Here is a 24467-nt window from a genome sequence, read left to right as displayed (position 1 = left end):
CACACACACACATATATATATTCAAATATGTACATACAGTCACTTGCAAAACGAATGGCATAGCTTATCCATCAATTAATATCTAACAAAAAGATCTGTCAAAAAAAAAAGTGTTTTTTTTTTTTTCTTCTTTATGCGTATATATGCACGCGTACATATATAACTAACATATGAGTGCTTTTGTTCTAATTCCCCATTAAGTACTTCATCACACAACTGACAGTTGTTTGGTTAAAGGGGAAAAACGACAGCAGCAATAATACCAAAAAAAAAAAAAAACCAAAAAAAAAAAAAAAATGTGTTCTTTGCTGGAAATTTCACCGTTCGACATATGGAAATTATATCATCGTATTCAGCCATGCACATTTACGTGTTTTACATTGTTTTTGCTGCTATGGAGACTTCAGTGGAACTTTGCTTACTTGTTACGACGATTTAAATACAAAAAAAAATAAAAAATAAAAAGATAAACAAGAAGAAAAAAAACTATTAATAGTGTCCGCTCGCCATTCATATCGAGAAATGTTTGCGTGCACAGATTAGTGATGGAATGTGAGAGATAACTCGCGTCCATAACGCTAACAATGCAAGGCAAACTTGGATGTAAAACGAACCATTTTAAAAAACAGTAAATAACAAGAGATAAACAATATATAGGCTCGAATTTTAACCGCTTGAGGCAGTTCAAAGAATTATCCTCTCTTGACTTTTCCCATTTTTCATTTCAACATCGATTACGATAATCCCGACTCTTTTTTGGCATTATTCCAAGCAGATTCCCCGAGAAAGTCGTAAAAATATTGCCTTTTTTCAAAACTACTGAACTAATGAGAAGATTAAGTGTCAGTTACTAAGTTGAGTAACTTTTTCATCATATTTCAATCGTTCTGTGTGTCATCATCAAAAATGTAATATGTAGCCTGACTTAATTCATATATGTATGCATATATGTAAATGTTTCTTATACCCTATTGTATCACTTGCGTGGATATTCCAAGGATATTTTAAGTTTGTACGGACGTATGCAACGTCCAGAAGGACTTCACATAGACTCAATTTTACTACATATATATTCTCGGCCTATACGTCTGGCTATTTGTCTTATTTTCTTGTGTTCTGACATATTTTAATGAGGTTTGGTATATCGGCGTCTTTTTGGCTCAAGAACAAATCAGATTCGACCTCTGTTTCGTTCATTTCCCATAGAACGGTTCGTTTTGACAACTCGCCATATGAATAAACTGTACGGTTGTTTAGGGTGCTCAATAGCGTGTCGAAGACCATTATAGTGTTTCTACTTAATTCGTCTTAATTTTGTTTCGTACTGAGAAATTAAACCCTTACAGAACACATTCACACACATAATAATCTTCATGATAATCTTCTTGCTCTACAAATTTTATGATAACGATCAGCTAGCTAAGGCATTAGATGTGATTTTCTCTTCTTACCTTATTACTACTGACAAGAACTAAAAGAAAAAAAAATGATATGCTGTTCTCTTACCAAATGCGCACTCACTATAACTACGACCAAAATTTAGATTATAACTCGAGAACACAGATGTGCTGGTCGCTATTCTTACCTAGTCGACCAATCGTGCGTAAGACAGATATTAGAAATTAAATACTTAGATCTTAAAGCCCCAAATAGTTCGTTTACACCGAGGTTCTAAATGGGCCCATGTTTTATCTAAGCGTCTTCTGAGGGCTTTTAAAGGTTCTTGTATATCGTAAGCGGATCACTTGCAATACCAACAACATTTATGGCCGAGCAACTAATAACAGCTTCGTACACATCGAAAATTTCCCATAACTTTTTGAGTTCCTCTAGTAGATGATTCAAAATTCTTATATAAATTTTAAAAAATTCCTCATCATTTCTTCCCTTTCTTTTTTTTGTTTACGTTTTAGTTAAAGAGGTGACGTGTTCCATAAAATCTCATCGTGACACTGATGAATGACATATGATACAACTGGAATTTTTCGTAGTATTGCTCGTGTCGAAATATGTTAATTTGAATGTTATGTCATTTTAGAAGTTAATGAGCCGCATATGTCACTTTATAAATAGCAAGAGTATGAAGAAAAAACCCACATCTGCATTATAAACGATATAATTACATAATTCGAATTTGTTTTTTACATATCAAAAATATCTATATCTATAGATTAAATATACATTTATATATATATATATATGTGTTTAAATATTTGTATGTATAAATAAGCAGTATCTTAAAGAAAATTGTGCCTTTTGAAGCTAAACTCATTGTTTTTAACGAATTTATTGCATTTTGTGGTAGTTTTCAGACATGATAGTATTTCTCAATTTTCCTCAATAAATCAATGTGGTTTTACTTACCTAATAAGTGAAGATATTCCGCATCTCACCTTAGCTGACCAATTGATTGCATACAAAAAAAAAAAAAAAAAAAAAAAATGATGTAAAAAAAAATGATGTAAAAAAAAATGTAAAAGGGAATAAATTCAAAAAAATATTCTAAACATATTTTAGTTCAACTTTGTTATCTTCCCGCTTAAGAGGTGCCTGATATTCGTTTTATACAATAATTTGTGTACAAGCAAAACATTTTGTGTTCTAAATACATTCTTAAGTCCAGCAACAATATGAATAAAACATTACACATGCCCACAAGTGGTCTTCTTTTATATATCTAAGTAATTCTGTGTGTGTTTATGTCTCTTGAATTCTAAACAAAATTCATAAAAAGCACATATATACACACCTAAATGTCTATATCTAAGGGGGTCTTATGTTTTGCTAGTCAACGAGAGAACAAGCAGGCGGGCAGCCATCCAGTGCCCCACTCATATATTAATAAGAGGCCTTTTAGCGTTTTGTTATTTTGTTTTTCTTTTTTTTCTTTTTTTTTTTTTTTTTTTTTTAAGAAATACTTTAGACAACTCTTGGTGATTTATTTACTATAAAAATTGCATAATATTGCATTTCATTAAATAGAAGGATCTAAAGAATGCATTTCAATTCAATTATTTACAAAAATTTCAAGTTATGTGAATCATATGCTAAAAATTGTAGTAAATATTAATAAACGAGCAAAGATTAAAACAGAACTCATCAATTATTGTATATCAATAATGACTAGACGTGTACACATAGACCGCGTACATCAATATAACAATTATTTTCAGCTTGTTTTTGACTAAGTTTGTCCTTTTAACCTTTTAATCGATATATTACCGGAACAACCGAAACAAATGGAATTTCTTTTCTCTTCGTTTGTATTATAGCTATCTACAGACATTGGCCAATGTATTACTTAATGCTCCTTTTTGTTTATGTCTATTTGATTAACTGCCGTTCGTATACAATTTTTTGCAATAACAAGCAAAAAAAAAAAAAACACACACACACACACAACCCATCACAAATACTGCACTTCGCTTAATACAGTTATGTTCAGCTCACATGCATGTCGTAAATATGTGCTCACCTGAAAAAAACCAAGCGAAAACACTATAGTGGACCACGTCTCACTATTAAATATCTTATACCCTCTTGTAATCTCATCCACATAACGGCTCTTCAAAATGAGTTGTTTTATAGAAGGTAGTTATAAATGTAATCCGATCCGAGCCATTTTCAATATCACTCGTTTTTAGGTCAAAGCGCGTCAGTATATCAAACTTCACCAGAATATTTCAACGCCCTGTCTATTTCAACTGATGCCCATATTTTAATCTAATTCAAATTTTTCAAGTTTCCTTATGAATACTGACATCTCTCTGTCCTGCAACATTCACGCTTAATGCAGTTGAATTTCATATGACGACAGGTGTCCCCTCCTGAATATTGATAAACCAATTTGATTCGAATTATTCTACCAGATTGAGTGCGAACGCATTTTAAACTCTTCCCAGCAAAAGAATTTCACTTCCCAAATAACCCGACCACAACACGTCCTCCTTAATGAAAATCGATTGCGTATGAGATGCGTAGGTAATATCATCTGCGAAATAATTAACCGAAAAATCACAAGCAAATCTATTCAGCGAAATGTGCGAAGAATATATGCAGAGTCAATTGGCTTGTTGTAGACATCAATTTAGCGGCTTCTAAGAGCGGAACTTTCTCTTTGTTTCAATGCGTTTTATTTGCTCGTCAATTTTTTATTTTATTCTATTTATTTTTTTCTTTTTTTCAAGCATGGTTTCTACATTTATTTACAATATTTAATTAGCAAATTAAATATATTTACCTAGAACTTAGAACAAGCGATAAATGTGAGAGCGATGAGTATCGCTAAATGAGCTTTCTTTCCGCTACATGGACGAAAGAGGCAAAGCAGTTTTATAATGTAGAAATTATTTCTTTCTTACTTTTATAAGAAAGAAGCAAGAACTAACGAATTAAAGTGTTTACCTCTCATTCCTCCATCCAGTGGTAAGAAAAATCTTCTTTCAGCAAGAATGTTAGTCGAATAGTTAGTCCTAATATCGTTGATAGTTATAGATATATATATACATATTCATTCTCAAATTTTTGCTTGATATATATACATATATCATATGCATACATATGCAAAATGTTGTTATCATCATTTCAGTCGAGCAAAAATTTGAAAATTTTGTGTGAAGCCAAGACATTATCGCAATATGCTTTTTAAAGGACACATGCTTGATGACAAATAAGTTGATGCCGCATTCAATGATGACTCGCATTTTCTGCTTTTCTTTCCTCCTTCTTATTGAACTGAAAAATTATATTTAAATAACAGTAAACGGAAACTCATAATTTCGCATAAATTACAAGCAATGCTAATATCTGCTATTGGCGGTTTCCTTTCCTGAAAGGTCGCAGACTTTTTCAGTTCATTTGTTAACTTTCCCGAAGCTGCTCCCGATCTGTGCTGTTGTTGTTGTTCATTGATTACATTACCTCGACTTCGCTAACGCACCAAAGCGTTCGCGTCAGTTTATTTTTCTAATCAGAAGACGTAAAGTGACAGCAGAGATTTCCGATCCTTTTAGCAAAATAGGCGAAGAATATCTGCGCACATGTTAGTTGTAAAGTGAAATCTCAAATTTTTCAAGCCGCTCAATGCAAACGTTTCAAACGATATGAAAAGTTTTCTTTGATATTCCAGCAATGCGGTCATCAGAAATGTTTTTCTCGTTCAAAATCTACTGCATTGGAAATATAAGAGGATTACAATTTTCCTAAATTATAATAAAACATTTTTCAAATTCTCTGTGATTAATATTATCAGATATTTGTTTTTCTGCTTCTCATTCAAAGTTTACTAGATTAGAAACCCAAGAATGAATTCCTTGCCGAAAAAAAAACATATATATATTATTATTATTAATTTATTATTATTAATTTAGCCAGAGAATAAATTCTAAGCCTCGGCTTGAGATTTGAAACCACGACCACTGAGTTGCTAGTCGAGATTCTTGCCTACTAAATATATATATTTTGATATTCTATGAATGATGTCATTAGAAAAGTTTCCTATCACTCAAAGTCTACCAGGTAAGATATGTAAGAGGAGAACATGACATGGATGTGTAAGCATAAAGAATATGCTTGCAAAACGATTAAAATTAATTTCGATTCCACCTGTTCAACTCTCTTTCGTATTCGATTATCGAAGTGAACACGAAAACTTTATTATATAATTTAACGCAAACTCTATACCAAAAGACAGCCCGTCCTGTTAAACGACAATGACTAGCTTATATGATCGGGGAAATTCTTAAACTTATAACGGATTCTATTCTCAAAATATATACGACAATTCATTTAGGTCACTTTGAAAATAAACGCTCTTCGCGTATCATTCTTCTAAGCCCTTAGTTTACTCTTTACTAAGCAAATGGAAAAAATGTTAATTAACATTAACGCTACAAAACTTGAAAATTCTTTCAAATTTAATTTTTTAATTTTTATTTCAAAGTTTTACTTTTTCTTCCCTTAGCACTTCGACCTAGATTTATTGGTGAAATAGGAACGAAAAAAAAATTAAATAAAGCGAGTCCGTACCACATTTGTGATTTTGTACAAAAGTTTTTTTTTTTTCACTCTACACAACTTGTGGTCTACACAACATTAATCTAGTATGGCCGCTAGTATGCGAAATATGTTAAGATCCTCCTTCTATTATACCGCCCTCTTTCTATTATACGTGTCTGTCCGTAAATTATTTTCAATCTACAAATCGCATTTTTTGAAATATTTTGATGAAATTTCGTATACTGACTTGCTTTACCCCAACGACCAATGCTATTGAAAATGATTCGGATCGATCTACTTTACTGATCGCTCCCTATATAACGCCTTATTTCGAAAAGTCGGGGAAAATTCCAATAGTCGCTGGTAATAGCATTTCATAGTCTGAATGGGTTCATAATAGTAAAATAACAAAGAATTCAACTTTACCTAATAAGGATCACGTAAGCCCATTTCTTAGATACCACTTATATGCCAAAAAGGCCTAAATATTAATGTTTTATGATGAAAATTTGTTAATGATAGTTATTTGACATAAAAATTAGGTGGAACCAATGCGAATTGCATAGATGTACTTCTTCGACCCCGCCACATATCAGATACTCAAGGTTTAATTCTTAACATTTTATGCCGAAATTTGGTCCAGAGTTGCAAATTAACCAAAATATTTAACAGTAGCGAACTTGGACCACATAGGTATATTATTTAGATCTTAACGTATATAAGGGTTATCGTGAGACAGAAGCCCTTATAAAGAGAAAAAGGCCAATTTCTAAAAATCACAACATTTTTGTAGTAGAAGTAAATTAAGTTTGCTAAGTTGGGGTCACGTCATATGATGATTTGGATTGGTCATCCTATCAATATGCGGACTTTCATGAAAATAATACGAAATTTTTGATATATTATTACCACAACTACACTAGGCGAAGTAGTGTAAGGTATTTAAGAGTCCACCTTGCCCAACTATAATGTTCTTATTTGTTTTTTATTTTTTTATTTTAATTTTTTTTTAATTTTTTCTGCTTGTCGTTTTCCAAAATGTGAACTTAAATCAAATGAAGCAAATATAACGAGAGAAAAAAGCAATAACAACAAAAAAAAAGTAGCATTAACAACATGAACTCATAAAATCAGAATTAATATGAAATACTTTGCCGTCTAGTTTGTGATTTTCGAATTTTTACCACTCGAACGATCCGAATCTCCGCTCGTTCACAATAATAAAAGTCAACATGTTTTCGTTTGACACATTAATAAAAATTGATGTTGAATTAATTTTAAACTAAAGCACTAAAACGATATTAAATTTTTATGTTTTGCTTTAGTTTTGTTGCGCGTAACATATTTAGTTATAAATTTAACGCCCACCATCAAGTGTTTAGCTGTTAACGACTCTCAGGTTAATTTTCATAATAAAAAACACGAGATAATTACGTTTTATATAACTAAGCGCATAAGCGCACGTATATATATATATATATATATATATGTATGTATGTAAATGAGTAAGGATAGGTAAATAACTGAAATGATTTTTAACTTTTTGTTGTTCCTGCTATTGTTATTGTTGTATATCATTTAAAATTATATAAAAATTTAATATTCGTGCACTTGCTCATCCATCCATCCATTCATAGACAGAAAATAAAGTTAATACAAATTTTTGTTCGTATGTAAAATTTTTGCGATCATTAAAGAGAAATAAAAAAAAATTCGACATTAGTTTTCATGCAATTTATAGCGGAAGCGCGGAAAGAGAAATAAAATCTATATTTTCATCTGTGGGTATATGCGTTTGTGTGTGTATTTAACCACGCATATGCGTATATATAAATTTAATTTTGCTAATGACAAATGACAGCTAAGCTTAGCATAAATTCATTTTCATTCATATATATATACATCTTCTTCGTCATTTCGCATTTACACGGTCTTTTTTTTACTTTTTTTTTTTTTTTTTTTTCCTGAACACAAACAACTCGTTGTTTCATTTAAACACAGCTAGAAAAAAAACAAAAAAAAAACGTGATATTAAACAAAGTACGAGGGGTTAAAACACAACATGTCAACTTAAGCAGTAACGCAAAAGCAATAGCAACAACAACACACAATCACTGCATGCATGTGTAGGTATATCAATGACTGCGCAAAGGCGCAACAATATATTGCATAGAAAGTGCAAAAAGCACATACGTACACAAAATTGAAAATGGAAAATAGGAACAAAAAGTAGAGCACAGTTTCGCTGAATTGAAGAAGAGTACGGAAACAGAGAAATATGGTAAAAGGAAAATTATAGCACTTGTTAAAAAAAAAAATCTATATATATACATATATATATATATATATATATATAAATGGTAACGCTCAACAAATACAGAAAATAAATGAACTAAATGCAATAAGAGATGAGAAGCGCTCTAGTTTTTCATAAATACATACATTTTTGTTCCCTTCTTTTTTTTTTGCTTTAATTACACAAATGTTGCGAAAAGGTTTTAAAAAAACACATTTCGCTTTCATTGCGTGCGAGTTTTTTCTTTTTCTTTTTTTTTAATTATGCGCATAAGACTTTTGAAAGAAAGAAATGGATAAAGAGAAGCAACGGTAAAGAGATTAACAGTAGAAGGAATTCAAGGAAGACGAGCTCTTCATGCGTTTCTTCTTTCATAGAAGTGCTTTTAATTGCTTCAGTATATAGAACGTTAATTAAAAAAAAAAAAAAAAAAATTGAAAAAATTTCGCAAAATTTACAATATATACGTTATAAAGCAAATTAGAAAATTATTATCAACTTTATTATCATTATTACCTTTCCAACCGATCAAATATACAGAGATTGTAGATAACTTTCCATGTTCTCTTATGACATATGACTCGACATATGTATGCATGTATTTTTTGTATTAAGAAGAGCTTTTTCACTGTTCCCCTCTATAGCGCATTTGGTATATTTGAAGCAACGGTCCCAATTAAGTTACAAATCCGTATGTATGTACGCCTTGAAAGATGTTTGGCTCAAACATTTAAAAATCAAGTAAGTCGACCGGTATCATCTTGAATTTGACTTTTCGCATGGATACCATATATATGTTTGTTTCACATAAGTTGCACTAAACAAAAAAGAAGAAAAAAAAAAACGATACTGGATCGCGCACTACCTCTAAATACCCTTCACCACCCTATTCATCTAACAACTAGTCTAAATAAGGTCTTATATAGGAAGTGGTCAATCTCCGATCCGGACCATTCGCAATACCGTTTGTCCCTGGACGAAAACATGTCATTGCACCGAATCTCATCAAAGTATCTGAAAATATAATAACAAGGCGAACAGACGGACAGACGGACGGATAGATAAGCAAAGTGAATCTGATTGAAGATTTTCTGGTCTTAACCACGTTAACCAAAAATTTTTTGTCCTGCGCGCCTGCTTAATAAGTTCTTGCAAACAAAATATTTCGCCGTACAAATATTGGCCAACTCGTCCTTTATAAACGAGGATTAAGGTAAGAAGGAAGGATGAAAAATTCATTCATAAATTATTTAATTGGAACAGTGTTCGAGGCACATTTATTCAGAATGAAGACAAGAGGTTTCACTTAAGATTACGTGCACTGAATAGCTATTGGCAGAAGAGAATTACGTTCAGTGTGCATAGTGCATTAAGAAGGTGCTATCAAGTAGTTTGGCCACTACTACACTGCTGCCTAAAACCTTCAGCTTCAGAATCCTTTCAAGGTGCTGGGTATGATGTGTAATAGTAATCTTTATTTGTTTGACACATCACTGGACTCTATACCTGTCATCGAGGGTGCTCTTTTACGGATAGGTCCTTAGCGTCCGTACCACCCTGTAATTTGATTTAACACAGATTTAACTTTAGCTGATCTTTATTTATTCGTATGATTCATGAAAATTATTTTGCTGCTTATAATGACTATCCCTCTTGTCCTCACTAATACATGTACTCTTTCGTTCTGCTCGCCAAACAATTTCTATATATATATATTTGGTGTATAATACTGGAATCGGTGCAATTGTTCTATTAGGCTGGCTTTGTTTATTCTTTGAGTTCTATAGCCATGGATCTATTACTTTATCCCTCTTACCAAATTTTGTTGCATAATTGCATAGCTCTAAGTTGGCATTGTGTCGGCTGAAATTTTTTATCTGGAACTGAATAAACCAATACATCAATAAATAAAAATATGTCTTCGTTGCTCTTCCGATTAATTTTTTTAAATATCTCCTCACTGTTTGAAGGTAAAGTTTTACAGCTTTCTGTTATATATCATTTTTCTTTGACATTTGGATGCCGAGAAAATTGAATTCAATCTTGGTTACGTCGCAAATATACAAATATATATATATATATATATATTATAATATCTTTGTCGCTGATTTTCTTTGCAAATGCATTGCGATCAAATATAAAAATCGCGTTAAATTGTCATAATAATTTCATTGAATATTAAATTGAGCGATTTTATTAGAGATAATTTTATTAAAAGTACAGAAAGAATTAGATACGAAATAGATGCCAGAGGATAGATGATAGATGATGGATGATAGATAATACACTTATACACACACTACAATGTTAATAGAAATATTAAATAACGTACAAAAACGTCATTCATTACAATAAATCTTTTTGTGCTGCACTGCGACACAGTTTACTCGATAGAGCAGAATGAAATCAACAAAATTACGTAAGAATTGATGTCGACACTTATTAGCTTGAGAGTGAGCAAAAAAAAAAAAAAATGTCGATTTTCAAAAGTGCTTTCTTTGTATTGTAACCGATTATGAATTAATACAAAGAATTTTTATAGTTCAGAATTTTGAGTGGAAATACATTTTGCGATAAATAAATTATAGAATAAAAACGAAAAAAGAAGAAAGTAATGGGCTCTGAACGGAAATACTTTAGCTGAGTCATAAATTCAGATATTACTTAAAGCCCTGTATCGAATCAATTAATTAATTATTTCAGTTTAAGATTTCTAACAGTAAACAATAAAAACAATTAGTAGGACAGAAATATATATATATATATATATACTATATACTGTATATTCCATTTGAATAAGCAACTATTTTAAGAGGTAAGTCTAAGAATTCGAAAAGTTAATAGTTTCTAACTGTCCCTCGGTTGCTTAGGTTTTCACTAAAAGCTAATTAAAGCTATTGCTAGGCAAACCTTTCAAAAAACTTAACTAAACAATTTTGATAAGTCCTGCCGGTGTTCAGTTGACATTGCTCTTCCATATATTGGCCTATCGTTGAGTTTATTTATTATTATAAGTTGTGGCTACAAGTGTACAAATAGTTCCAGAAACATGAGGTCGAGTGTAATAAAAGAAATATATATCTATAAAACACGCCCACGAGCCCAAGACTACAAGATATTCTTCGTTCTGTTTGGTGACATTGGAAGATTCGTTTCCACGCTTGTCTGCATTTCTATGGTTGTCTACTCGGTTTTCGAGTTCTGCTCACAATCTACTCTCTCCAAAGAGCTTAAGATAGGCCAAGCTGCGCCCAGTGAGATTACTGTGCCCATGCGTACAGTATAGAGTGGTTTCCCTCTAAGTAATTATCTCATTCCGAGTTCGGGTTAGATGGAACTTAGAAAGGCCGACCAGAGACTTTATAATGTTTTTTTCCTAAAATTTTCCTCCTTAAACGTACCTCGTCTGACCGTCGACGATCTTGTCTTCCTCACGGCAACGACCGCGCCGACGTCGGCATCTTATGTTGCGGTGATTATTAATCTTGGGACGATTGAATGTGTCACACTCACCGGGCCGTCGGATTATAGCCGTGTAATTATAGCTTTACGGTAGTGCACCCAAGTTAAACCTCAGAAACATCTACAATTCTTATGCGTGAGACATTATTGGTGATTATTTATAAATTTTGTGGGTATTGTAAGGGTTATGACCGTAAGTACTGTTTCGCGAGTCGACTCGTATCGCTACTAATCTCTGCTTTGGATCAATTTCGTATCACTTGCAGATTATTTTCAGAGTGATTTTGTGAACAAATATAATATGTATGTAGTTGGTTTTCGATACTTCCATTAGAGTTGTATGTGCCCAAGTAGTCAATGAGTTTCGTTACTCTCCGATTCATATTTGATTTGATATTGTTTGTTGCTTATTAATTTTTCTTTTGATTTTTTTTCTTTTACAAATCGCATTTTCGTTCTGATATAATTAAATTCTTTTAATTTATGTGCTTCTTTTATTCTTTCATATAACCCAAGTTCTTAGCGATGATCTCGTATATGCAGACAAAACGAACTCATTCTACAGTAACCTAAATATATCAGAAGATGTTTACAAAATGAAATTTCACAATTTTGATAGCAAGCATTAGAAAATTATGGTATATTCATTATGTTATTCCATTTGTGACAATTTCAAAATACGTAGTCTACTTCAAAAATAATACAACCAGTCGAACGCTTCCCCAATTGTGTATTTGAAAAACCTGAAAAGCCCCCACATTTTCTGCCATAACTTCATCATTTGCTTAAGATCAGTCCTTTTTGACATTTGACAAGCAGAAAGAAGTCGCTGCAAATTACGCGTTGACCGTCAGTTTGAATCATCGCAGCCATCGACTTACGGCGCGGCACAGTTTTTCCATTCATATCTCTAGTACATCAACTGTTACTTGGAATTTCATCTTACGTTTTTTTTTAAATTTTTTTTTAAATTTTTCCAATATAACCTTTGCGTAAGGTACGAATTACTTAGAGCCAGCAAACCATCAACAAATTGCTTGAAATCAATGCAGTTTTCAAACAAAGCGCAAAATTCGAATCCTTGCGTTTTTTTTAAAGTAGCAGAACAAACAACGTTCAAGTCGCTGCAACTCGTGCAAAAATGATCAAAATTACATAAAAATTGTGAAAGGCGCCGTTCAACGATTTCCGCTCGACGATGTCATTATGTCAATTCGCTCCGTCGGTTACTTGACCAGCAAAAGATTTTCAATCAATATGAAAAGGTTCGTCCGTCGCTTGCTTATGTGGGCATTTTCGATCGCGTAAATATCACAATAACGTTTAGCACAAAAAATGCTGAATTTAATTAAAATTACGTGATTACTTCTTGTACAAGTTTTTAATACTAGGCATATGTCGCCGAGGATAAAAACTGACACAATTTCACGCAAAGATAAAGGAAACAAAAAAAAAAAAAAAAAAAACTTAATATATCATGCGTATGCATAAAGTCGTAGTGAAAATTAAATTTTAAATAGAAAATATATCAACCCAGTTGGTTGGCGTTAATTGATTGCCCCAGCATATTGAAAAACGTAATTTGTTAGGAACAGAGATGGAATGAAATGATTCTTAAAAAGTACGATAAAAACCAAGGACATTTTCCTTCCAACAATTTACGATCTATACCAGGTGTTAGCATCGAAATTTTGCTCAGATATTTATTAGGAGTAAAACGCTTTGCGTTGGGTAACCACAATTCGTCTTAATTGCTCGAACTTGCCTTTTTTATGGTTGCGAAGGGGGAAAGGAGAGGAAATCGCATCAATGGATTTATATAAGTCACTGAAGAGAAATTCTCTATTATAGTATTTTTATTGTGACAAGTTTTAGTACAAAACTGTCCAAATATTTCTTAATAAAAAATAAAAGCAAAAAAGAGACAGATTATGAATGAGCAGAAATAACATGAGAATCCTTGAAAGTGATTTCGATGGTTGAGCTAAAAAAAAAAAAAAAAAAAAAAAAAAAAAAAAAAAATATATGATGAAATTTTATATGCTGATAATTTTACGCCACGCACGCCTAAAAAAAAGGATATAAAAATTTCTCTGGTTTTTTTTTTTTTTTTTCTTTAATGCTAACAATTTATGACAGTTGGATTATAGTGAGATATGCTAGAGAAAACCCTGAACTAATTTTTTTTCTCTTTTCATAAAATAAAAAAAAAAAAAAAAGTAATTTGATATTTTTTCTCCGCCATGACAAAAGCGTAAAACGACTGCGTAAAAAAGGACTCGTTGTAACTAAGCAAAGACCAGCAAAAGTTTACCCTAAAAATAAAAATGCGGTTAAGTTATAAAAAAAAAAAAAAAAAAAAAACATTACCACCAAGAGTACTTTTAATTTATGAAAAATTCCACAACAATTAATTCAAAATACAATTAAACAAGAATCACTGAAAGATAACGATACCACACCGAATAAAGTAGTGGTTGCTTTACATAATGTTTAAAAGACGTTTCTAAGATTATTGTAATTCAATATCGAGAGCTTGAAATTTCGTATTATTTGAGGTTTTACACTTGATTGAATTTTACTTTTCCTCATTTTTTACACACATATATATATATATATATATATATATATATATATGTTTTCTTATTTAATAGAATACTCGCATGTTGGTCAGCTAAGTAAATAATTCTGTTAACATTCTTTAATTTTATGAGGGCGTGTTATGCTGTAATAGGTTTTTTTCGTCTTTTTTTGTTGTATTTTTAAAGCACGCTTAGGTATGGCTGGTTGGCTGGCTGACTGGCTGACTGGCTGACCGACTGTGTTGCCCTAGTTCATGTAAAGGGGAAAAGGTTTATTATTGAGATTTCTCTCTACAATTAATTTTGTAATTTATAATCAATACATTTTTTTTTTTCTTTTAAATTTGTCAGGCGTAACGGATTGTTTTGTATGGGAAGAAAATAAATCAATAAATTGTGGATTTATAAAAACTATGAAATTAGTGGCCAGCGATTTTCATAGAAGAAGAGAAATATAGTCTGGGCGGCGCATTTAAAGACAGTTTAAATAAAAATTTTAATTCGGTTAAGCGATGAATAAAAAATTATATTCATTATTCTGACAACAAAGTTGTTGTTAATTCGAATCGAAACTTTTCAAAATTCACATTCATCTTGCCTTTTGAAGTTTTTTAGTTTTAAATCGAAAATAGCCTCAAGATATATTTGCTTTCGTGCTCGCGAGCAAACTGCATTAACCAAACTGTACTTGGGCGGATGAGTTGCAGAGAAGATTAAATTTCTGTGAAATTCCATTATTTAAAACTGATACAATTGAAGACAACGGTCTTGATGTGAGTGATACCAATGGAAATTCCATCCAGGGATGAAGTTTTTAGACCCGAAATGCATTATGTGAGATCATAAAGTAAATACTTTGGATAAAGGAAACGAGCGGAAACGACGACCGCTCTATAAGTGATGATGAATGATTTGAATGACATCAAAAATATAAATTTAGAAAACTATGTTATCGTAAAGGTAATCGATATTTCATTTGCATACGTAACTCATGCATCACACCTTTGTCCAATATTTTTTAAATATATGGTGTTCGCCTCAAGTTATGTTTATTCGTAAGTTAGGCAAGCTTCCAAATGATGCCTACTAGTCTTTAGAGCCTCCTGAGCAAGATCCTTGGAAGGATTATTAAGTGCAAATCATTAACAACGCAATTGAGGCCAAAATATCTAAATGCAAATGAAGAATTCGGTTTAAAAAGTCACCGCAATACTCCACCCCAATTAACTCGCAAATGTCGGCATGTTAAAGGCGAATCTGAAATCAAACAACCCATCAGCCTAATCCTCTTTGGCGTTAAAAAAAGCTTTTGACTATGTTTGACGCAATAGTTTGGAGTCATTGAAAATGATAGCTTTGGGTTGTTCGCTTTTCGCAATGAAATTAATTTCGAGCTTTTTGTCTAAAAGATATTTCTCCGTTTCCCTTTTAGATGAATTTTCTAAACGACTATCTATTCCTGCATATAGAACTGTAGCGATTTTATTTGTTTTTTCTTCTTGCCATACATACCCTTTTTCATACATTATTGATCGTTAGAAGAAGGCTGGTTCACTTGTCCGCCTCACTTTTACCACCATTTCTATCACTTGCTTGGTGCTTGCTGCTTGTTTGTCGTTTGAAAATACGCTGATATTATCTGTAGATTTCTGTTCCTTTCCTCCACATTATTCGTCATAGAAAAAAAAAAAGAAAAAAGAAGAAGAAAACATTTTTATTCAGTTAAGGATTTAGGATTTATTTGAAATTTTATACTATAATATATAAATTTCGAGTTTCTAAATTTTCTTTTCAACGGAATTATTTTGAAATGAATGACGCGTCGATTGCTTTTCATTTTTTAATTAAATTTGAGAAAAGTAAAATACATTTATATTCGCTTTTTCTCATTTCTTATGAAATTCAGGTCAAAGTAACAAAGTTTCTCAAGCCGCTCCCTAAGTAGAGTAGTATGAACTAGGCTTTCTCTCCCTCTATCGCTGCTTGTGCTTACCTTAAAAACCTTTGTCATGTGATACCGGTGGTTAAGTGATGAACAAAAGTGACGCTCTAATGATTTTTGTTTCTTTCTTACTTCATTTTAGTTACCTACAAGATAAGATTGGTTCTCACTTTGGTCACATAAGTTATTTTATTTTAGTTTTTGGGTAACTGAACACCAGAATATCATTATACGAGCGTAACAAGTGTAATTAGTTGTTATTAAAGCGTAAAAAATTGTCGTAAAAAAAAATGTAATGGCAAAAGGCTGCCTGCATTCGGTATTTTGTCTTTTTGATTTTTTTTATTCGTTAAAAGGAAAAACGTTTTATTGCTTACGGGAAAAGATCGTCTACGTTAACGTTATTTATAAACTAAGCTACTAAAACATTTGATAAATGTTTGGAATTAATATTGGGCACACAACAGGAAATTAAGAAATTGTAAAAGATAGCTAAAGAAGAAACGAATGTAGGCTGCACATAGGGAAATTAACTATTTGATCAATGATGGTATTAAAAATTGCATTGAGAGCGACTAAATTTAAAAAAAAAAAAAAAAAAAAAAAAAAATTGAATTGTTTTTCTTTAATTCCACCCGGACGGCCACAAAGTGATTTCTTTTCAAATTTGTCAAGAAAATTATTCATTTCAACATCGCTTCACAACTGTATAAACAAATGATCTGAAGTGATCTCTTCGACATAACAAAGAAATGAAAAAACAAAGTGTCTTAAAAATCATTCATCAATCCAAACACTATAAAGCAAACACAAACAAGAGACAATGAATTCTTTTTTAAGAGAACTAAAAAGAAAAAAAAGAAGAAAGAAATACAGAACGACAGCTATACACAATTTAAGTCGAATTTTGCATCCCCTTACAAGCAAAGTAATATCATTGCATAACGCCTTCTCACACGTACATGCCTGCAATGATTTTTAAATGGTATTTTATTAATAAGAAGATGAATTAAATACGCTTTACATCGCATAAGCATCTTCCCAAGCAGATATATCCGTCACAATGCCAAATATATATGTGTGACCAGCTTCCGCTTCTGCATCTCGGCGCTGTTGCTTTTGCCTTTTACTTTTGTAATTGAGAGCTTGCATACCTTATGGATTTTTAACAAACGAACAAAATAAACAAAATGGTTTATATGCCTTCGCCTGTGAGCGGTGTGGGTGTGAATAACATATTTTCCCAACTGTCTGGCATCGCAATCATACGAAGTATAAATATTTTATTGCCTTAAAACCTTCGAGGGGACAAATTTAACAAACTTAAGCAAGTGCCATGATGAAGTCAAATGTCTAGCGGAGACATTTATTTTTGGCTTTCAGCATTGTTTTTCTTATATTATCTGAAAATTATATAAATAACTATAAAGAACAACTTTGTTTATACAGCAGTTGAATATGTTCTCTTAATTTATTTAGTTATTTTTTTTATTTTTTATTTTTGCTTTTGTTTTTTATCCGTTTCATTTTTCTTGACTTTAGTAAAACAAGAAAAACTTTATTTGTTTTAGTTTAAAAGAAAATAAATGATATTCCGCTTTAAATTATATTGCCAGAGAAAACTTATGCTCGGCCCAAACCGAACTTTCGAAAAATTATTGCGTGTATTTCTTTCCCCGTAGTTGGAAAGCTCAGCTGTTTATACACTCGTACATATGCTTGTCCAAAAAATATGAGTGTCTTTCCCTTTAATTATTGAAAGCAGTGAAAGTGCCGACTGGGTATTCAAAAGGATAGCTTCAAGGACAACGACAGATGCGATCATTTTCTATAGCATGTCCATGAAGCTATATTAAAGGCCTGGTATCACGACGGGCGGAGGAAAGTTCAGCTGGAGAGTGAAGCCACAGTACAGTATAACGACCAGCCAAAAAAATGTACAAAATCTCTCCATATAGAGCGTAAGCTGCCCGATCTACGAAAAATCCTCCTTCTATCTGGTCAGCGTTAATCTACACTTGTAGACTTAGACACTTCTTCAAGTAATAGGGACAGCTCAAAGAGAATAATTTCGCATAAACTGCTGAGTAGATAAAAAACGTCGACTGCTAGGTCAATATTCGCGCCTTCAAATTTCAATGTAGACTTTGCTTTAGCTTTACATAATTGTTTACCTTCACCGATGGGCCGGCCATACATTTGCTAAGCTGTCTCCACCATCTCCCGGCTGTGTCAATCGTATTAAAAAAACTAATAATAATAATGACGATATATGCGGCTTTTGTGCAGGGAGGACTGAAATCTCCTATCATATGTTGTATGAATGCACGGCCGTATACAGAATCAGACACCATGTGTTCGGCGAACGATTCATAAAAAAGGTGAATCTTTAAGCTGGACGGCTACGAACTTGCACGAGTGCAATACATTTCGAAATGTGCCTTTGTTTCGACGATTGCACCAATTAAACAGGGGACATACCCCGCTTGAACCACTTGAATTATAAATAACTCTTGGACAATTGTGGGCGAGATTTTGTCCCTTCATAAAGAAGCGAAGAAAAGAGAAACTTCACCGACTTCTCTCTAATTGTATACTAACCTATGGACTCTATTTTAACTTAATTGGACGCGAGAGAGGTAGAGGAAGGAAAAATTTGATCAACGTAAAAGATGAGGAGAAATATGAAGATAAAGGAAGAAAATAGAGAAAAGAAAAGAGAAAAGAAAATATTTTTAAAAGCAAACTATTGAACTCATAATCGAGTTTTGAACAAGTGCATCAACTGACCCGCATGTAAAATGAGTCTACTATTCACACTAATCAAAATTATGAATATGTTAAGGGAATTTCTATGCATAAAAAGTATTTGACAAATTCAATATAATTTCCCTCACAGATAGAATTAATCAAAGTATAATTTAAGCGATTTAGTATGTGTTCACATCCCAGTGAATTTCCGCTTGTTAACTTGATAAGAGGAAGATAATTCGATGTAAGCATTTTTATATGGTGTAATTTTAATAAACATTTAAATATAACTTTTCTCCATGACGCCCCAAATTGTATAAGTGCAAAAAAGTGCTGCACATTTCAGATCTGTGAGCATTTGCGATTTTGCGAAAACCATTCAGCCATGGATAAGAATTATTAATCATTTCACAACTTTGAGTAAAATTCTTTCTGCAAAATTTATGTTTGGCTATAGTTTTTTGAAAGTTCTTAGTTGCACTGTTAAAAAGCACCCCAAGAGCAAACAACCACTACAAAATTGTGTTCCTCGTTCATTTACATATCGTTAAATTGAAATTATCGTTATTTTTGCATTGCTTCTCCTCCTAAGTCGGAACCGACTCTTCCCTCCCTTCCATCACTGCTATCAATCGACATCACTTAATTTTTTGCTGATGCTTACAAAACCATTACAAATGTTAAGAGAAATCAGACTACCTTCGCCAACCATTAGTTCTGTTTCCTTTAAAAAAAAAACAAAAAAAAAAAAAAAAAAACAAACAAACAAAAAACAAACCAAAAAGAAAAGAAGAACAACTAAACAAACTTTCCATAGTAAACTGTCGAGAGTTAAAAATTAAGTTGATTATTGATTTGAGGTTAAGAGAAACTTTTACAAGCTTTTGGAGATGGAGAAAAATGAGAAATGAAAAATATGTAAAAACTATTTGATAAATGACTTTTAAATTAAAAAAAAAAAAAAAAAAGAGAAAACAGACAAAAAAACAAAAAACGAAAAACATATATATTCGCTAAAAAATAAATAATCGCACATTAGGAAATTAAGAAAGTTTTGAAAAGAGAGAAGAAAATCGTAGCATTTCATTGGGTTAGTGCTCCTTATTGATCGCTTTTAGGTCAATTATTATAAATGTACTCTCGTCGGCGTTATCCTTTTCCTACTCGACCTTGAGCTAACTGTAATGTGTACAATACAATTAGTTAATTAATTTTCGCCACTTATATCGCTTTCAAAAATGTCTATAGCTGCCCAAATCCATTATCATTAACTAAGCAAAATTCTAATGAGCTAACGAACCATCTACGCCCCCTCCCCCATTCAAATCGAACAATTGATGTCACGACATTCATTCAATATGGACCATTGTGGTGCATTTGTTGTATAATACATATCTTGCGCCTTCACCCACTACCACTTAATGTATCATTTATAGTGATAGTTGATTACTAAAACTTTGAGGCCTTTAAACAAGCACAAGTGGCAACGCGGCTGTTATGAAAGTAATACAACCGAGGAGGATGAGAGCAAGTCATTGAAAGAGACAACAAGAATAGAATTAGTTTAAATACATTTTCATTTGTATTTTAGTGGAATTTTGGTTGCGATCTACACACACGCAATGCATTTCCTTGAGCTTGTACTCATTTATAAAACCTTTTAGACTGTCAATGAACAGGTGAAGTCAGAGTAGATTTGAGGACTTGAGGACTTGGAATTTGCTAAAAAGTTAGGAAATAGGCTCGAAACTTTTTCACAAGCGCTCTATCAAAGAATTCGTGATAAAAGGTTACAAGCCAATAAAGCGATATGCGGCTGAGGATAATTTAAACGGGCCTAATGCCTCTGCGAAGAAAATAAAAGTCTGCAGAGAAAAGATGTTTACGATAATTACGATAATTGTAAAATTTCTCTCGCAACCTATATAACCAGCAAAACGTCCGATTCTGTCTTTGGCAGAAGCCAAAACTTTCTTAATAAAACAAATGAATAAATAAATAAAAAACACATGCCTATATACATTTCGAAAACTTTAAACAAGCATTTCGGGAAAGATGACTTTCTGGATGGGTTCAAGAAATATTTCATACCGTCAAAATATGTTAGTACATGAAGAGATTAGTGCTCCCTAGTGCTTCATGACTTTGCGCGTAAGGAGTAATTGTATAAATAAAATTGTCATCTGCAATCAGTTGTTATGGTCGGGCTGAAGGTTGCTGTGGGAAAGATTCTGTAACGTTACTTTCAAAATCGCTTTATGCAATATCGCGAAGTTCCTCCTCCAATACCAAGAAGTAAAATAAGCAATCGGACTTGGTTTTTAAAATAACATTAATACCGTATTAAAATTTCCTTTATTTATTTATTTTTATTTTTTTTTTTTTTTTTGTTCTTTTCCTGCACGTATTTTGTTCTTATTTGCAATAAAAGCATTTTGGGTACTTTCGGCAAAAATGCAATTCTTCTTTTTCAATAACGAATCAAAAAAGATTGATTTCATTCTTCAAATTTTTGCCCTGTCCCTCTCTATCTCTTTCTTTTCCAATCAATTGTCAAATTAGTTTGAAAGTCATAAAATGCGCTAACAAATAATAATGTATTCCTTAAAACAGAAATAAAAACTCGAAAAGTTTTTCATAGTAAAGTAAAGTTTTATTATTTAAATGGAAAATTCCAAAAACTTGTTATTCTTTTGTTATTCCCATAAAGTTTCTTACGCTACATTACGTTTGTATTGTGCTGAAAGACCATTTACCTCTCCATACACAAAACATTAAACAGAATTTGGAGATGTTGCACAAGCAAAACAGCAACAACAGCAGCCGCAAGCACCAGCAAAGGGAACAATAATAACGATAACGTAAATAGTAGTAAATAGCAATAGCAGTGAAAATGAAAATGAAAATAATTGTTTTTGTATAGTTGAGAATAAATTGACACAAACGTGTTAAATTGAATACATTTCTGCAAAGCGTAGAACTATGCAAACAAATAACAAAAATAGAAAAATAAGGAGAAGCAACTTAATTAAAATAACATTAGTAGTAAGCTTCACGAGCCTGATATACATTTACGTACACATTCTTTTTCGTAGTTATGTGAAGCGTTAAAAAGAAATTTAATCACATACCTACTTGTGTATATGTATTACGTTTCCAGGCGCATTTAACTGCCTGAATGAACGAATGACTGCTTGACTGTTTGCCTGCTTGTTTACCTGATTGCCTGACTGCCTGACTGCCTCACTGCCTAACTGCCTGGGCTAAGTGACTAAGTGACAAAGTGACTAAGTGACAGACATACTGCTGCGTAACACCAAGCATGTAGTAAAGCTTGAAAAATATAACTCTTAACTGACACTTAACTTTAAAACCAGGCCTACGATCGTTTCTTTATTTTATATTTTCCACATAGCTTCCCCTTCGTTCTTCTTTTATTTATTTATTAATTTTATTTCTTTTGTTTTTTTACTATACAAACCTTTGTTGGTTGGCTGCTGCTGTTGAGCTAGATGTATGTGTGGTTAAGAATGAATGTAATTTTCACACGGTTTATGTTCTTGCTATACACGATGTTCTATAATACGCTTACATTCTTTGAGTCTTTTTCTTTTTTTTTTTTTTTTTTTTTTTGTTTTGTCCTCTTCTTATGCTCAATTTGTGCTACTACCAGTGACTGCAAATGACGCGTATCCGTAAGAACGTATTTATTACGCCCCATATAGGTTGAAATTTTACTTTTCCTTAAAATTTCTCAATAACATAAAAACAAAAAGTTTATAATTTTGCAATTTATTTAAAATGTTACAAGCCCGCAAGCAAGGCCAAAATTGTAAACATTGAAAATTATGCAAATTTTATTTTCAAACATTTGCTAAGCTTGTTGACGACTTACAGAAGAAGATCATGACCTACATTATGGGCAAAATTCAATTAAAATTTAAATCGAATTCAGAATATAGGAAATATTTCATTTCCTTTTACAGCCTATATATATAAATTAGACTGATAAACAATCAGTTCGAATTGAGTATAAAAATCTATAATTAACTTTAAATAATTATAGAAGAGAATGGGAAGAAAGCTTAAATTGTATCAATTGTGTCGCTATGCTTGTAACTAAAAAAAGGACTGTTTCGATACATCGACCTTTACCTCGAGCTGCCACGAGTAAGTTAATCCTTTTTTTAAGTATCAGATTAGGTTAAGTTGAGAAGCTAGCTGCTTGCGCGACCATTTAGAGCAACGTACACGCTCTATGAAAAGATATATTCCTTGCTGGGAAGCAGCTAACTTCTGTTGTGACTTACGGTGATTAAATTGTTGGTTTGAAAATTCTTTGATAAATTTCGCTTACTCTTACATTCCTTTACGAATTTTTAATATAAGTTTAAGAGATACTTACCAAAGCATTACAAGTGTTTTACTATGCCATTAGGACATTCGACAGCAGATGTCTGCGCGATAACATTTGCGCGAATAGCAGAGCCACAGTCCCAAAGCGTTACATATCCTTTAGATACACATTGCGACTATACGGTCATACATTCTAGCTTCTTATTGTAGTCTCTGTTCAGGCTATAATAGTGTGTTGCCAATGAGTACGATATATTAAGATAAGAGACTTGCTTTAGTGTTCTAAGCGCTTGCCCTAAGACTAACACTATCTCTTATTGATTATATGCAGTCCCGTAAAATCTCAGCTGATTGCATACATTTGTGGTTTTTTTTTTTTTACTGCAATCGAAATCAGTTTTCTAAACGAATGTTGTTGAAACAAATCAATGCTATTTTTTATTTATTCTTTCGTGCCTGCAATATACATTCAGCCGAAGTAAGCAACACTGTTAAGTGTAAGGGATTAAACAATGAAATTATAGAGAAGAGAACATCGATCGAAAGCAATAGCAAAGTTCAAAGTGAGCATTTTACAATACTTCTGGACAAACAAGCTCTAATCGATCTAAATAGCTACACATATATAGGATGCAACAGATCTTTTAAGTCGCAATATGTGTTGTCTCCACAACATAACAATGCAATATGAAAAAGCGTGGTCTAGTGTGCTGACACTCGAAACCGTGAACACCACGAATAGACTAAGCAGCTGCGAACGGTTTGCTCTCATTAATGAACCTTCTTTCCTATAAGTACTAAGTAATTAATGAATAATCGATAAACGAAACCTATTTACCGTTTATCTTAGATTGCTAACATTTCTAAGCATATACTAGCGCTTTATTTACTTAAGATTTATTATATAATAGACATTTTAATGTCTATTTCCCTTTCGTTTTGTTTAATTTTGGTAAGCACCAATTAAATATACCTCGTTTTATAATCGGGCACTCTAGTTTCATTGTTGCACTTACGGAAATGGGCTCAAGTTCTTACGCAGCATTGTGAGGCACATCGAAAATGAGAAAATTGCAAATAC

At 32.2% G+C, this 24467-nt stretch overlaps 1 protein-coding gene across 4 annotated transcripts in view; it reads left to right on the top strand.

Moving 5' to 3' along the window:
* The window catches only part of LOC119645090 (teneurin-m), a 261680-nt gene that overhangs the window by 107110 nt on the left and 130103 nt on the right, over positions 1-24467 (top strand). The window contains exon 1 of one of the 4 annotated variants that reach the window (XM_038044987.1): positions 11054-11108. The exons of the other annotated variants lie outside the window; for them this stretch is intronic. The gene's annotated coding sequence lies outside the window, so the exon portion shown is untranslated. Of the gene's footprint in view, positions 1-11053; positions 11109-24467 lie in introns of those variants that run through there. 4 annotated transcript variants of the gene reach the window in all.

This window comes from Glossina fuscipes, unplaced genomic scaffold, assembly GCF_014805625.2.
Source record: "Glossina fuscipes isolate IAEA_lab_2018 unplaced genomic scaffold, Yale_Gfus_2 1, whole genome shotgun sequence".
NCBI classification, from domain to species: domain Eukaryota; kingdom Metazoa; phylum Arthropoda; class Insecta; order Diptera; family Glossinidae; genus Glossina; species Glossina fuscipes.
This window is presented reverse-complemented; position numbering and strand designations above follow the sequence as displayed.